An 11,391-nucleotide genomic window follows, 5' to 3' on the forward strand; every position below is an offset into this window, starting at 1 on the left:
AAGGAGAGAAAGGTAGTGTTTTTTTTATCACATGAGTTTTGCCAAATCTGTGAAGACTCCAAGCATGAGAAAGGGATTTAACAACTAGGTTCTGATTCAACTCATTAATTATATTGAATGCATCAACAGTACCAGTCAAACGTTTGGACACACCTACGTATTCAAGTGTTTCTCTTTATTTTTACTATTTTCTACATTGTAGAATAATAGTGATGCTATCAAAACTATGAAATAACACATATGGAGTCATGTAGTAACCAAAAAAGTGTTCAACAAATAAAAATATATTTGAGATTTGATATTCTTCAAAATAGCCACCCTTTGTCTTGGTGACAGCTTTGCACACTCTTGGCATTCTCTCAACCAGCTTCACCTGGAACAGTTTTGAAGGAGTTCCCACATATGCTGAGCACTTGTTTGCTGCTTTCCTTCACTCTGCTGTGCAACTCATCCCAAACCATCTCAATTTGGTTGAGGTTGGGTGATTGTGAAGGCTAGGTCATCTGATGCAGCACTCCATCACTCTCCTTCTTGCTTAAATAGCCCTTACACAGCCTGGAGGTGTGTTGGGTCATTGTCCTGTTGAAAAACAAATGATAGTCCCACTAAGCGCAAACCAGATGAGATGGCGTATCGCTGCAGAATGCTCTGGTAGCCATGCTGGTTAAGTGTGCCTTGAATTCTAAATAAATCACTGACAGTGTCACCAGCAAAGCACCATCACACCTCCTCCTCCATGCTGGGAACCACACATGCAGAGATCATCTGTTCACCTACTCTGCGTGAACGGATGACAGATTTCCACCATTGCTCGTGTTTCTTGGCCCAAGCAAGTCTCTTCTTCTTATTGGTGCCCTTTAGTAGTGTTTTCTTTGCAGCAATTTGTCCATGAAGGCCTGATTCACACAGTCTCCTCTGAACAGTTAATGTTGAGATGTGTCTATTACTTGAACTGGGCTGCAATTTCTGAGGCTGGTAACTCTAATGAACTTATCCTCTGCAGCAGAGGTAACTCTGGGTCTTCCTTTCCTGTGGCGGTCCTCATGAGAGCCAGTTTCATCACAGCGCTTGATGTTTTTTGCGACTGCACTTGAAGAAACTTTCAAAGTTCTTGAAGTTTTCCGGATTGACTGACCATGTCTTAAAGTAATGATGGACTGTTGTTTCTCTTTATTTATTTGAGCTGTTCTTGCCATAATATGGACTTGGTATTTTACCAAATCTTCTGTATACCACCCCTACCTTGTTACAACACAACGGATTAGCTCAAACGCATTAAGGAAAGAAATGCCACAAATTAACTTTTAACAAGGCACACCAGTTAATTGAAATGCATTCCAGGTGATTACCTCATGAAGCTGGTTGAGAGAATACCAAGAGTGTGCAAAGCTGTCATCAAGGCAAAAGGTGGCTTCCTTGAAAAATGTTAAATATAAAATTTATTTTGATTTGTTTCACACCATTTTGGTTACTACATGATTCCATGTGTGTTATTTCATAGTTTTGATGTGTTCACTGTTTTTCTACAATGAAGAAAAGAGTACAAATAAAGAAAAACCCTTGAATGAGTAGGTGTGTCCAAACTTTTGACTGGTCCTGTATGTTCCCCTTTTATATCGTAATGTATTCACATGAAGGAAAAAATCTAATAATTATGAATGCCTTTGTAACAGCTCCAGAAATGCTCACTGGTACGTACCCTAGTTTATAGAGAGACCCACCTATATTATATGCCCTAACTGTTTCGCTCTATTTGGTGGTAGGATGCGAACCAGCTTTGACATTATGGCCCACTCAATGTTCCCTTTCCCCAACACTGTGAAAGAGAGAGTCCATGTCCTAACACTAGACTAGGGGTTGTTCAACTGTAATATTTACATTTATACGTGCAATTTGAGGCTGAGAAAGTTGGCCACTTATTGAAGTTGTATTAGCTCCAGGGGTTTGTGAAAGTTACTAATGATGATGTTTGTGCTTGAACCCAACAAACTGCTGGTGAATGTTCCTCAGACTCAGGGGCAATGACAACAACAGCAGGGACAAAACACTCTCATCGGTCCCACTATGAAGATACACAAACAGCCACTTTGTCTTTGTCAGGAGAGATACACAGAGACTTATAGAGAGTGATTCCCATAACTTATTGGGCTGGACCATGGTACTTGGGTTAGGGTTAGTACTTGCAACACAAAAGTGGTGGGGTTTGAAACAACCCTTATCCCCTAGGTACTTGTGTAGTTCTGAAAGGATTGGATAAGCATTACGGGCAAAATCCAACTTCACACTACATACCCGCAGATGGCAGTAGCTACAGTATACTCTCAAAGCTACTCTGAGAGAATTTCCTTTTTAGACCAGGGGTTGGAACAGATTAAGATTCAGAACTTTATTAACAGATTAATAAAGTTCTGAACAGGTTTGAACCCAAAAAATGTAATGGTTTATATCGTTCCTTTGTGTTCCATTTGAAACCTCTTAAATATGTATATTTTTTAAACGTTTAGCTCAACATTAAATTGCTTCACCAATCAATGTGGATGAAGTAGCTTGCTATGGAGTGGGCAAGCTATTTACACGCATTAGACAAATGAGTGTAAGGCGCAAGGTGCGACTGAAATTTTGTGAGTGGGGCAGAGAGCAACAGAGGGTGGAGGAGGAGGCTTGGCTTGAAGCACTGGGCATCTTGTTGTTATGACATTCGTTATCTGAATCAGGCCCACAGAATTATACCTATAGAGGAGCGGCTTCTGTGAAGGAACTTTGAATGTCTTTGAACTTCAGAGTTGGCTTAACGTTGGGCCAACTAGCTAGCTAACAAGCTTGTGTGTGCAAAGCGGCACCAGAATTAAAATAAAAACACGTCTTACCTTTTTGAAGTTTATAAATCTAACGTGAAACATGCTACCTATAGTATCCTTAACTAGCAGTGAAAAGGTTAATCCATTCTTCTCTAATTACAAATCTCTCTCCCTAATTTCTGAATCACGCTTGTAACGTCAGTAGGCTACTAGACTTTGCTTCGGAGGGGGAAAGGGCAGGTAGCCTACACACACACTGGATAAGATTTTCAGCTGGCTGGCAGGCAGACAGGAATACGTTTCAGAGTGAGGGCTTTGCATAGGCACTTGGTTGCGTTTTTTGTGGGACTGGAAAAAAATGCCTAGAATATAAAATAACATTAACCAGTTTCTGTTCTTTTAAAATAAAGGTTATGTTCCGGAACAGTATAGATCACTTTCGTTCTCGGTTCTGATTCTGTTCATCAAAAATTATGTTACCTTTCTGTTCTGTTCCCTGAAACGGTTTCAACCCCTGGTTTGGAGTTGATTCTCTCTGGTTGGCCCTCATCCTTCTGATAACATATATAGAGATGATCGTTTGGTGTGTTCCTGCACTTGAAGACTGAATAGAATGATGTAGGAACCAAGTCCCTTTGATACATCCTTTCGATGTATTGTATATACTTGGTGTCACCTCAACTAAACCAAACAGCGCTGGAGCTGCCTGGCCTAGATGGTCAACACTGGTGGTCAGAGGTCAGAAGCTGGAGAGGAGAGGGTAAGCTGTCTACCTCGGGGTAGCCAAACTAGGGCATATAGGCTTAGCCACAAGTCTGGTCCACGATCTAAGTGCTTTAGCCAATTCCTCTGAATATGTAGGCAATACAACAATAGTGAAACATGTTGGTTTAATATGGATCTGAGGCCAGGCTAATAAGTCTCTGAATGGCTGGGAGAATAATCCCTTATTACACTACTGAGCCAAACTTAGATGTACTGTGTCCCTGGCCTGGTTTCACATTCACCACAGTTGCTGGAACCATACTAGAAAAGTCAAACAAATCTGAGCCAGCATGATACGGTTTGTGTGAACATGAGAGTGTGAAAATGGTTGCCTATAACTGAGCAGACACTATCTTCGTATCCATCTTCGGTTCATCCTCTCTCCAGCAACAGACAGACAGAACCTCCGCCTCCTGCGTCTGACAAAAACTCGGCGAGGGACGCATTCTTGACAGTTGACTCACTAGATAAGGGTTTTTATGTGTTAATCCTCTGCCGCCAGCCCGGTAATCTCACCCGGACAGGGAGTGTGTTAATAGACCATGAACCTAGCCTGGGAGCCTTGCCATGCACGCCCCGGAAGGTCACGTATATAATACACTAAATTCCCCTATAAATCTGCCCCAGGGAACTCTCAATGGCATTGACCCTGAGCTTGCTGCTATGCAGCACTGCGGTGGGCTGTGGTTGGATCGGACAGGCAGGTAAGTAATAAGCACATGGCCCAACCAAAGACAAACCCACCACCCAACTCTAAAGCAGCCTCCTAGGCCGCAGCACAGTGTGACCAGAACCGGGATATGTAGTGATTATGGGATTACATCAGTGTGGTATGATTCATATGGTGTTGAATTTATGAAATAAATCAGATCAGGGATGAGCCAACGTAACCATTAAGCAGTTCATCGTAGATTACATGCGTTAGGGTGGGCTACGTATTTGGGTTATGTGTGATATGTGGGCCTGTGTTGTCATGAAGCTTTAATTTAGGATGCGAAAGAAAAGGACTTGGACTCTGACTCTCTTTCAGCAGCTAGTGCTGATGTCACTTGGCTGGAGCTGCTGTTCTGTAGAGCACAGTGAAGACCAGTGTGTGCACCTACAAATCTTGATTACAGTTGATGGGGCTCTGCTCAGGGCCAAACTAAACTAATGAAACTGGCGGGCTGTTTTCTCAAAGACATAGGTAACTTTCAACACGTTTCCGCATGCAGTCCCGGGAGCCATTTGACAACTTCTTAAAGTAAACATACATCTTTCCCTCTATTACTCAACAAAACAGATTTGGCAAGGAGTGCAGAGTGAACTGCAGAATTTGTTAAAAAGGACAGATAAGGCCGTAGGCCCCCATTAACTTTTTGTAATAAATAAAGGGTAATTATAGCCTAATCATTCATCATACTGATAAAACAGTTTTTTAATGCAATCAAAATTGGTGGATGATATAAGAAGTTAATACTCTATGATAATGGGCGTAGGAGCCAGGGGGATGTGGGGGACATGTCTCCCCAAATGTACGAAGTGGGTAAAATATATTTTTTTAAAGGCCTTCACTGCTGGAAAGTGAGTCACTTCCCCTGCCCCCACTGACTGCTTTGTTCTCACTTTCCAACCTGGTCTCACAGCATTTCGTATTATTCTGTAAGTAAATCAGAACACCCATTTAGTATGACATGTTACAAATTACAATTTGTATTATATGTACGAATTTACAAAATGTACAATATGTTATGATTATGAATTCTTCCTAGGTGGCTAGGTTGCTAACGTTAGCTAGGCTAGGGATTAGGGTTAGGGGTTAAGGCAAGGGTTATGTTTAAGAGTTAGGTTTAGGGATGCACGATATATCGGATGTCTAGTTTAACACCTATGTGCAAAACCGACGTCAAAGCTGACGTGCATACCTACAGTTGAAGTCGGAAGTTTACATACACCTTAGCCAAATACATTTAAACTCAGTTTTTCACAATTCCTGACATTTAATCCTAGTCAAATTCCCTGTTTTAGGTCAGGTAGGATCACCACTTTATTTTTAGAATGTGAAATGTCAGAATAATACTTGAGAGAATGATTTATTTCAGCTTTTATTTCTTTCATCACATTCCCAGTGAGTCAGAAGTTTACATACACTCAATTAGTATTTGGTAGAATTGCCAAATAGTCTTATATCTCTCTCTCTAACTTTAAGCATCAGCTGTCAGAGCAGCTTAGCGATCACAGTACCTGTACACAGCCAATCTGTAAATAGCACACCCGACTACCTCGTCCCCATATTATTACTTATCCTCTTGCTCTTTTGCACCCCAGTATCTCTACTTGCACATCATCATCTGCACATATCACTCCACTATTAATGCTAAATTGAAATTATTTTCGCCTCTATGGCCTATTTATTGCCTAATGTGTACTCTTCTACATTTGCACCGACTGTACATAGATCTTTCTATTTTTCTTTTCTTTTGTGTTATTGACTGTTCGTTTGTTTATGTGTAACTCTGTGTTGTTGTTTTTGTTGCACTGGTATGCTTTATCTTGGCCAGGTCACAGTTGTAAATGAGAACTTGTTCTCAACTGGCCTACCTGGTTAAATAAAGGTGATTTTAAAAATATATATAATTTTAAAAAACATGAGTCAAACGTTTCAGGTAGCCTTCCACAAGCTTCCCACAATAGGTTGGGTGAATTTTGGCCCATTCCTCCTGACAGAGCTGTTGTAACTGAGTCAGGTTTGTTGGCCTCCTTGCTTGCACAAGCTTTTTCAGTTCTACCCACAAATGTTCTATAGGATTGAGGTCAGGGCTTTGTAATGGCCACTCCAATACCTTGACTTTGTTGTCCTTAAGCCATTTTGCCACAACTTTGGAAGTATGTTTGGGGTCATTGTTCATTTGGAAGACCCATTTGCGACCAAGCTTTAACTTCCTGACTGATGTCTTGAGATGTTGCTTCAATATATCCACGGAATTTTCCTCCCTCATGAAGCCATCTATTTTGTGATGTGCACCAGTCCCTCCTGCAGCAAAGCACCCCCACAACATAATGCTGCCACCCCCGTGCTTCACAGTCGGGATGGTGTTTTTCGGCTTGCAAGCCTCCTTTTTCCCCCTCCAAACATAACGATGGTCATTATGGCCAAACAGTTATATTTTCAGACCAGAGGACATTTCTCCAAAAAGTACGATCTTTGCCCCCATCTGCAATTGCAAACCGAAGTCTGGCTTTTTTATGGTGGTTTTGGAGCAGTGGCTTCTTCCTTGCTGAGCGGACTTTCAGGTTATGTCGATATAGGACTCATTTTACTGTGGATATAGATACTTTTGTTCCTGTTTCCTCCAGCATATTCACAAGATCCTTTGCTGTTGTTCTGGGATTGATTTGCACTTTTCGCACCAAAGTACGTTTATCTCTAGGAGACTGAATGCGTCTCCTTCCTGAGTGGTATGATGGCTGTGTGGTTCCATGGTGTTTATACTTGCGTACTAATGTTTGTACAGATGAACATGGTACCTTCAGGCATTTGGAAATTGCTCCCAAGGATGAACCAGACTTGTGGAGATCTACAATTTTTTTCTGAGGTCTTGGCTGATTTCTTTTGATTTTCCCATGATGTCAAGCAAAGAGGCAGTAAGTTTGATGGTTGTCCTTGAAATACATCCACAGGTACACCTCCAATTGACTCAAATGATTGTTGGAAAAATGACTTGTGTCATGCACAAAGTAGATGTCCTAACCGACTTGCCATAACTATAGTTTGTTAACAAGAAAGTGGTTGAAAAACGAGTTTTATTGACTCCAACCTAAGTTTATGTAAACTTCCTACGGTATATAACATAATGTATAACCCCACGTAAAAATTTGCGCTACATGTGCAACAGACCATTCTTAACCTAGCCAACAATGTCTGCAGTGTGGATCGAGCAATCAACAATTCGAGCAGTTATTTGAATGAGTAAGAACATTTCAGCGAGACCACTCAAAGGCGAAATCCATTAATGCCAAGATAATGGAATTCATTGCCCTTGACAATCAACCATTCTCTGTCGTGGGTGATGTTGGCTTTTGCCGACTGGTTGCGCACCAGTACACACCACCAAGTGTGCTATTTTTCAGATGTTGCCCTACCGGAGTTACACAGTAATAGACTCACTGCTATTAGCTTCACAACATACATACTATGGAACACTGTTTGGGTGTTTGTGTGTCAAAAATGACTGTCAAAGCTGTTCAAAAAAGTCTGCAAACACCGGCCACGAACGATGTGTTTACAATACCGCGTTGGTAATAAAGCATAATTTGTTCGACCGCAACTTCTGGGGTAGCTAGCTTTAGCTTGGTACGTAGCTAGCACCAATACAACCAGCCTGAAACCAATGACCAGTAGAAACTACAGTCATTTACATTATTTTTAGCAATGATTTAGGAATCCTTGTGAGTAAGTATTAGCAAGGTTTCCACTTGATGTTCGCCTATGGAAATTGAAGTTCAGTTCATGAAAATAATAGCTAGCCAGTTACTTAACCCTGTTGCCCAAAGCTGACATTGTAAGCAGCCAGCTAGCTTCATCTGGCTAGTGAGGCTCGACCAGACCTATTTTTTTTGTTGTGAAGCTAGCCACAATAAGGATTAGACACAATAGTGGAATTTGCGGTCTGCCTTCAAAAAGTATGCAATTGACAGTGATGCAATTGAATACAAATTAGTAGAATTATGCCATACTTTTATTTTGAAGGCTAACCGCAAAGTCCACTATTGTAGCTAATCCTTATTGTGGCTAGCTTCACATAGATGGGTCCGACCACCATTAATCAAATAAGAACTGTCTTATAAATTAGGGTTATTTTAGATAATGACACCTAGCTACATAGTTAGCTAGCGAACTATAGCTAATGAAAGAGATTATGCCCTTTTGCTATGTTTTTGGGGAAGAACATTGTTTGCATCCATGAGCTAGCTAGATTTTTTTATGACCAGTACTGTAGGTGCGCGAGACAACTTTACCAGCATCATAGCATACGTATCGATGAATCGTTGTGACATATGAAATACAAGTGATAGTGTAATCAATTTGTAATAACTACTTAAAAAAATGTACGAACGTGTTAAATTGTTATGTGACGTGCAGTCATACTTAGGTCCTGGTTGGTCAACAAGCTTATTTGACACTTCAAACAGTGTTAAATAGTATATTTCTTGACACGCAAAGACCCAAACAGCGTTCCATAGAAATCCTAGTTGAGAATGAAACGACTGAACAAATGAACAATGAAACAGCACAGCAAGTAAGTGAAAGAAATAGGTTTTGATTATGTTTTACTGGTAATGAGGATATATGTAAATGCCAACAAAATAACTTTTTGGTCAGTGGTGTGTTGTATGTGTGTGTGTGTGTGTGTGTGTGTGTGTGTGCGTGTGCATGCGTGTAACCTTTATTTAACCAGGCAAGTCAGTTAAGAACAAATTCTTATTCACAATGACAGCCTACCCCGGACGACGCTGGGCCAATTGTGTGCTGCCCTATGGGACTCCCAATCACGGCCAGATGTGATACAGCCTGGATTAGAACCAGGGACTGTAGTGACGCCTCTTGCACTGAGATGTAGTGCCTTAGACCGCTGCGTCCATGTGTGTGTGTTAACTATTTAACTGTACTAGAATGCTTGAAAGGCTGCTAAAATTTTAAATATCGGTTATCGGTATCGTTTTTTTTTTTTGCAAGGAAAATATCCGATATCGGTATCGGCCAAAAATGTAATTTTGGTACATCAATAATTAGGTTAAAGGGTTAGGGGAAGTGTTAGATAAAATAGCTAAGGTTTGGGTTAGGGGAAAGGTTAGCTAACATGCTAAGGAGTTTCAAAGTAGATAAAAAGTTGTAAGTAGTTGAAAAGTTTCTAAAATGCTTAAGTTGCCCTTGAGGAGATTCCAACTCATAACCTCTGGGTTGCTAGACATTTGCAATATATACCTACCCATCCATCCATCCCAACCAACCACCCTACTTCCATTTTTGCCTTAAGTAAACATCTGTCTTATGTAACCATACCAAAGGTAACATATCATACTAAATGTAGTATTTCAGATTTTTGTACATAATAATACAAAATGCTCTGAGACCAGGTTGCACTCTTGGTTGTTACAAGCAGTGTAGCAGTGTGAGAGTGAGAGAAAAAGCATGTTGCAGCACCAACATCATCACTAATCGCAACAGGGAAAGTAATTGTTGTTGGCAACAACAAAGTAAGTTTAACTAAAACATTTATGAATGTGAATAGACTTTGATACGTTAGAATGAACGTGAGCAACTATAAACTTTCCCCTGGCTTGTAGCTAGTTAGCTTTACAACTACCATTTATTCATATTTAGTTGTCAGGTTTTATCTAACTAGCTAATGCTGTCTGTTTGTAAAACTAATAGTGAATGTTTTGAAGCAAAGAATACTTGCTAGCTACAGAATTACTTGCTCAATCACTGTCTTAGTCTTCAGCATAGGGTCAGCAATGTAGCAATGGATGTGCCACCAGTCAAAAAAAGAGAAACCACCCTTGCAACTAGATGGCAGATTTGAGTGCTTTCAGCTTAGATGTCTTGAACTTCATCACAGTGATTATGGGTCATGAAGGTGTGTTCCATGTGTTAAGACTTTTTTTGGTGCCATCATGATCATGGCAGGAGAGTGACAGCCATGAACAGACAGACATGCAGAGAGGCCACAAAGCAACAGGTAAGATAGTGAGAAGTGCCTCTCCGAGCCCATAGAGTTCACAGACTGATGCTCTGTCATAGTGTGAATCAATCTGAATTAAATGATTTATCTCTGATGAAATGATAGCATCTTATGTCTAGAGGGTGTACTGCATGTGTTAAGTTCATGCAGGAGAGAGGCAGCCATGATGATATTTCATTTTTGATATTTGTAGAGATTGATTCATTTCAGTTTGACCTTTCATGCGTCATTTTTTTTAAATTAAAATGAACAGAAAAATAAACACTAATTCTAACGATTTTTGTCACACCTGCTCCCGCTCTTCCTCCCCCTGGCGCTCGAGGGCTCCAGGATCCCCAGCATTATGCACTCAAGCCACCATCAGTACGCACACCTGCCTTCCCCCCGTCACGCGCATTAGCGATCATTGGACTCATGTGGACTCAATTACTTGTGTCATTATCCTCCTTATATCTGCCTGTTCCCAAGCTCTGTTCCCTGCTTCGGGATTGATTGTCATAAGTCCATGTTACCCGTGTTCTGACACTGTTCCTGTCTTGTTCTATGTCTGTTCCCCATTAAATGTTTGACTCCCCGTACCTGCTTCTCTTTTTCCCCCACAAAAGGGCTTTATTACAGACAGAAATATGCCTCAGTTTCATCAGCTGTTCGGGTGGCTGGTTTCACACGATCCTGCAGGTGAAGAAGCCGGATGTGGTCCTGGGCTGGCGTGGTTACACGTGGTCTGCGGTTGTGAAGCCGGTTGGATGTACTGCCAAATTCTCTACAACGATGTTGGAGACGGCTTATGGTAGAGAATTGAACATTCAATTATCTGGCAGTATCTCAGGTCACATGCCAATTACACTCTCCCTCAAAACTTCAGGCATGTGGCATTGTGTTGTGTGACAAAATTGCACAAGGTGCACCTGTAAAATGATCATGCTGTTTAATCAGCTTCTTGATATGCCACACCTGTCAGGTGGATGGGTTATCTTGGCAATGGAGAAATACTCACTAACAGGGATGTAAACAAATTTGTGCACAGAATATGAGAGAAATAAGCTTTTTGTGCACATGGAAAATATTGAAGATCTTTTATTTCAGCTCATGAAACATGTGAC

General features: G+C 40.9%; 1 long non-coding RNA gene across 1 annotated transcript; it reads left to right on the plus strand.

Moving 5' to 3' along the window:
• Window positions 1-9,337: 9,337 nt before the first annotated feature.
• LOC118965381 lies at window positions 9,338-10,858 on the plus strand. Its single transcript, XR_005052707.1, has 3 exons — window positions 9,338-9,800; window positions 10,203-10,285; window positions 10,619-10,858. It is a non-coding gene; the product is annotated as an uncharacterized LOC118965381 (long non-coding RNA).
• The last annotated feature ends 533 nt before the right edge of the window (window positions 10,859-11,391 follow it).

Source organism: Oncorhynchus mykiss, chromosome 7 (genome assembly GCF_013265735.2).
Source record: "Oncorhynchus mykiss isolate Arlee chromosome 7, USDA_OmykA_1.1, whole genome shotgun sequence".
Classification (NCBI taxonomy): domain Eukaryota; kingdom Metazoa; phylum Chordata; class Actinopteri; order Salmoniformes; family Salmonidae; genus Oncorhynchus; species Oncorhynchus mykiss.